The sequence below is a fragment of the Plecotus auritus genome (assembly GCF_963455305.1).
Source record: "Plecotus auritus genome assembly, chromosome: X".
In the NCBI taxonomy this organism is placed as follows: domain Eukaryota; kingdom Metazoa; phylum Chordata; class Mammalia; order Chiroptera; family Vespertilionidae; genus Plecotus; species Plecotus auritus.
Window position 1 is genome coordinate 131226015 of NC_137784.1, and position 6403 is coordinate 131232417.

The following is a 6403-nucleotide window of genomic DNA, read 5'->3' on the forward strand; positions in this document are numbered from 1 at the left end:
TTGGACATCCCGGGAGGGCTCCTGGACTGCAAGAGGGTGCAGGCCAGGCTGAGGGACCCCCTCCCCCCAGTGCACAAATTTCGTGCGCCGGGCCTCTAGTGTTGTAATAAAAGGTAAGATTTCTTTTTTTGTTACAGCTGAGTAGTATACAATTGTGTAAATGTACAACCAGTTTTTTTTATTAACCCTCACCCGAGGATATTTTTCTATTGATTTTTAGAGAGAGTGGAAGGGAGGGGGAGAGACAGATAGAGAGAAGCATTGATGTGAGAGAGACACATTGATCGGGTGCCTCCTGCAAGCACCCAGCCTAGGGCCAGATATCTAGCCTGTGAACGATGTACTTGCCTGTGACTGGAATCAAACCTGGGACCCTTCAATCTACACACCGACGCTCTATCCTCTGAGCCAAATCTACTAGGCCCTAGCAGCTAGGGCAACCACAAGTTTTTTTTTTTATCCACTTCTCTACTGATGGGCACTTGGGCTGCTTCCAAATCTTGGCTATTGTAAATAACACTGCAATAAACATAGAGGTGGATATCATCTTTTCAGTTAGTGTTGCAGGTTTCTTCAGACATATTCCCAGAAGTGAAATGGCTGGGTCATAAGGCAGTTCCATTTTTAATTTTTTGAGGAAACTGCAGACTGTTTTCCCCAGTGGCTGCACCAATCTGCATTCTCACCAACAGTGCACAAGGATTCCCTTTTCTACACATGTTCACCAACACTTGTTATTTGTTGATTTATTAATGACAGCCATTCTGACAGGTGTGAGGTGATATCTCGTCGTTATATTTTGCATCTCTCTGATGATGAGTGACCTTGAGCATTTTTTCGTATGTTTATTGGGCATCCGTATATCTTCTTTGGGGATGTGTCTATTCAGGTCCTTTGCCCATATTTTAAAATCAAAACCACACTTGCAATATTTTTTAATTTCAAAAATAGAGTGATTTTTTTCCTAAAGCCTATTTATATGTAAGGAACAATGGGCTCAATGTTATTTTTAATGAATGCGTTAAAATTAAGAGGTTATTTTTTATCCTAACACTTGAGTATTATATTACAGTGAGCTAAAAAGTGTTATTTATAGAGTTGAATTGTTCTGAATTGAAACACACATTGTAAAATTAAACACACATTGTAAAGTATTCCATTCAGTAGCATTAAGTAAACTCACAGTACTGTGAAACCATCACGTCTATCTTCCTACAAAACGCTTTGCCAAGTCCTGAAGGAAATCGTATAGCCAGTAGGAAGTCAGTCACTCCTCATTCCTCCTGCCCCCAGCCCCTGGCAACCACTAGACAACTTTCGGTCTTTATGGATTAGCTTATTCCGAACACTTGATATATATTGAGTCATACGTTATGTGACGTTTGGTGTCTGGCTTCTTTTACTTAGAATAATGACTTCAAAGTTCATCCTCATTATAACACTCTTTATGGCTGCCTGACATTCCATTGCATGGACAGTCTGTGTTATGTCTAAGCATTTGTCAGTCCGTGGGCATTTGGTTTGCTTCCATCTTTGGCTGTTTTTTTTTTTGTTTGTTTGTTTGTGTGTTTGTTTGTTTTTTGTTTGTTTTTAAATATAGTTTTATTGATATTTTACAGAGAGGAAGGGAGAGGGATAGAGAGCTAGAAACATCGATGAGAGAGAAACATCGATCAGCTGCCTCCTGCACACCTCCCACTGAGGATGTGCCCGCAACCAAGGTACATGCCCTTGACCGGAATCGAACCCGGGACCCTTCAGTCCGCAGTCCGACGCTCTATCCACTGAGCCAAACCGGTTTCGGCAATCTTTGGCTGTTTTGACTTGTGCTACTATGAACATACACGTTCATGTATTTTTTTATGCTTGTTTTTATTTGGGGGGTATCTCTAGCAGTGGAATTACTGCATCATATACTTATTATATATTTAAACTTGAGGACCGCCAAACCATTTTCATCAGTTATTGTACCATTTAAAAATCCCACCAACAATGTCTAACGTTTCTGATTTCTCTGCTTTCCCCACAATAATTGTTATTTTCCTTTTCCTCAGTTTTAGACATCCTAGTGGGTGTTACAGCTATTACTCTAGTTTTGATTTGCTTTTGCTAAGGAATGCTGATATGTCATCATGTGATTGTTGGCCATTTGTGTATCCTCTTTGGGAATTGCTCTTTCAGGTCATCTACTGATCTGTATGGTTGGTCTTTTGTCATTTGTTTGGAGTTGTTAAGGCTTTTCTCTCTTCTGGATACTAGACTATCACTAGAGGTATGATTTGCCAAAGTTCTCTCCCGTTATGGAGGATATCTTTTTTCTCTCTTGATAGTCTTTTAATGCAAACAGATGTTCATTTTGATGGAGACCATTTATCTATTGTTTTTAAGAAATCAGTGCCAAATCCAAATTCATGCCCAAAGTTCAAGCAGGTACAAAAAAGTAAAATATTTTTAAAAAAACAATGTAGGAGGAAGAGAGAGAGAGGGAGGGTGAAAGTAAATAAGGTCCCCCAATAGCAACATTGTATAGCATGTCTACCTAGTGGAATGAAGCATGAATTTCATTCCCTTCATGAATTTTATATTTTATTAAAAATTTACAGGGAAGAGGAGGAAAAATGGCGGCAGATTGACAGACGTGTTCCGAGCCTTGTCCCGGAGTAGAAAGAAAGAAAAGTTGAGGGTCGCACGAGGAGTGTTTGTTGGCAAGTTAAAAGACAGCTAAACTCCAGAAGAAGGTGTGGAACTGCTAGACTGGGTTCCCCTGACCTGGTAGGCCCCACTGCGGGTGGGTCCCCTCCCGGAGCTGCGGGCTTGGACACGGAGTCTGCGCCATCTGGAACCGGAAAGTGGAGCTTATCGGAAGCCTGAGAATCCACAACTGCGGCACCCACGGAACAGCTGCGAGCCCCAGAACAACGCTCCCCAATTGGCGCAAACACACGGGTTCAGAGGAGCTCTACACTCCACCACGGAAAGGTCAGATTTCACCTGGGATAAGGTGAGGTCTCTGGTCCCAGCGGGAGAGAGGAACGCGCGTTTTGCTGGATCTGGAGGACCAGGGAAGTCTGTGCCTAGAAAAATCCATGGCTGTTGGGGCTGGCGTGATCTGTGAATGTGGAAGGGGGTCCTCAAAGCTGCTAACAGAAGGGCTCTCTAAAAAGCAACCCATTTTGATCTGAAGTGCAGGGACACCCTAAGAATTTCAGGGGTGTGCTAGACTTACGCGCAGCCACGGAGTGCGCACACTTGGGCTTTTTCCTCTTGAAATTCTTGCTTCTGATTACTAAGCCCAATTCATAGGATCACCCAGTTGGGGACACCCTGGGAGACTGCAGGGGAAAGTTGTTTTTCTGGAACCTGGGGATCGGAGCTGGGAGTGACCATCTGAGAGCCAGCTCTGAGGCAGCCCACTCCCACAAACCAGTAGTGAGTGCCACAGGGAAAGAAGGCTCTAACACTCCCTAGAGAGGCCATAGATAAACCCGGAAGTCAATCCAGAAACACTGCCACCCAGGGGCTGAATCACAAATTGACTCTTGTGTAATCAAAAATAAAGGAATACGAATTAAGACACACCGCCTGCTTAAAATCAGGACTGGCTTACATCACTGAAGAGCAGTGGAACGCAGGGAACTGCAATACTGTCTGGACTGAGAAACAGGCATGCCAAACAGAACAACAGAGGAAGTGAATGACCTTCACTACTCCACATTTTATTTTTATTTTTTTTTATTTTCATTTTTTGCATCTTTTACTCAAGAAACTTTTTTTCTTTTTTCCTCACTTGATTTTACCTTTTTAATTATTACTTTTTTTTTTCAATCCATATTATTACTACTGCTATTTTATCTTTTTTTTTAAAGTGTCATTTTATTTTCTCTTCAGTTTGTTTTGGGATTAATGTTCTATATTCTATTTTTATCTTTCCTTTAGCATCATTTTACTCTATCTCAGCTCTACCTTTATGCCATCACTCTCTTCCTCACTTTTCCCTTTTCGGTGTCCTGTTTATCTTACCCCTTTCCTGCTTTAGATTTTCCCTATTCTTTCTGTTTACCCCCTGTTAAAATTTCACCCTACTAATATATCTAATCTCCAATCCCCTGCTCCAAGTCCATACACACCTCTCTTTTCGCTGTCTTAACTATCCAAAAAATTGTTTTTCTCTCTGTCCTTTTGTTGTTGTTCGCTTGAATGTAGATTATATCGAATTTTTATGCTTTTTTGTGAGATTGTTTTGCTTATTCTTCTTTTGTTTATTTTTTTGTTTGTTTAGTGCTTCTGTTTTCCCTTGCCTCACTCAATATTAGTTGGTGTTGTAGTTTGTATTAATCCCCAGGTACTTGTTGCTGGCATTTGCTGGGATAAGTGATTGTTCTATTGGAGTTTTATCCCCAATATATATATTCTGTTTCCCTTTCTCTCTTAGTCTCTTTCTTGTCTCTCTTACTTTTTTTCTTCTTTTTTTCACTTTTCCCAATTTCATTTTGACACTCCTTTTTTTTCTTCTTCTTTCTTTCTTTTTCCTCTTCTTCTTTCTCTACTATCCCCTAATTTGCCTTTCTCTGGTGGTCACCTTTATTGGAGGTTATTAATATCGTGAATACATTTCTGTTCAGTGCCTTGTGTGTTGTACCTGGTAGTGCTGTATTTTGTGCCTTTAAATCGACGCAGGAGAGAGAGAACTACATAACCAGACACCCAGAGAAGAGAGACCATGGGGAGACAAAAACACAGCCTGCATATGAAAGAAAAGCAGGCATCACCAGAAAAGGAAGTAAACGAAATGGAAGCAAGCAACCTTCCAGAAAAAGAATTCAGAGAAATGGTCATAAGGTTGCTGAAAAGAATGGAAGACAAATTCGACAATATGAGCAAGAACCAAGAGGAAATGAAGAAGAACCAAGAAGAAATGAAAAATGACATCACTGCTGTAAAGAACTCAATAGAAAGCATCAAGAGTAGACTAGAAGAAGCAGAGGACCGCATCAGTGAGTTAGAAGACAGGATGGGAAAAAAATACCATAGTAGAGCAGCTTCTAGAGAAAAAAATTAAAAGGCAGGAGGAGAGCCTAAGGGAAATTTGGGACAACACGAAACAAAACAACATCTGCATAATAGGGGTTCCAGAAGGAAAGCAAGCTGAGCAAGGAATAGAAAACCTCTTTGAAGAAATAATGACAGAAAATTTCCCTGATATAGGAAAGAAAAAACCAACACAAATCCAAGAAGCTCACAGAGTCCCAAGCAAAATGAACCCCAAAAGACCGACACCAAGGCACATTATAATTAAATTGGCAAACACCAACGACAAAATAAGAATCTTAAAAGCGGCAAGAGAGAGACAGAAAGTTACATACAAAGGAACCCCCATCAGACTAGCAACTGATTTCTCAACAGAAACTCATCAGGCCAGAAGGGAATGGAATGAAATATACAAAGGCATGCAAAGGAAGGGTCTGAATCCAAGAATACTGTACCCAGCAAGGCTATCAATCAAAATTGAAGGTGAAATCAGGAACTTCACAGACAAAAAAGGACTAAGGGAATTTATTACCACCAAACCAGCAATGCAAGAAATGCTAAAGGGTCTGCTGTAAAAAAAAAAGAAATAGGAAGCGAAGAAGAAACACAGGTGTAAAGAATAGGAATGGCAACAAATAAGTACCTATCAATAATAACTTTAAATGTAAACGGATTAAATGCCCCAATCAAAAGACATAGGGTAATGGATTGGATAAGAAAACACGACCCATATATCTGCTGTCTACAAGAAACCCACCTCAGAAAAAAAGACGCACACAAACTGAGGGTGAAGGGATGGAAAAAGGTTTTACAGGCAAATGGAACTGAAAAAAAAGCTGGGGTAGCAATACTTATATCTGACAAATTAGATCTCAAACTGAAGGACATAACAAGAGATAAGGAAGGCCACTTCATAATACTAAAGGGAGCAATCCAACAAGAAGAAATAACTCTGGTAAACATATATGCACCCAATACAGGAGCACCCAAATACATAAAAAAACTCCTGGAGGATATCAAGGGAGAGATTGACAGCAATACAATCATAGTAGGAGACTTTAATACCCCACTATCACCATTGGACAAATCCTCTAAACAAAAAATCAGCAAAGAAACATCAATCCTAAATGACTCACTAGACCAGATGGAATTAATTGACATCTTCAGAACATTTCACCCCAAAGCCACAGAATATACATTCTTCTCAAGTGTATATGAGTCATTTTCAAAGATAGACCATATGTTGGGACATAGGCAAAGTCTCTTCAAATTCAAGAAGATAGAAATCATATCAAGCATCTTCTCAGACCACAGTGGCATAAAACTGGAAATCAACTACAATAAAAACAACCCAAAGAAATCAAACACATGGAGG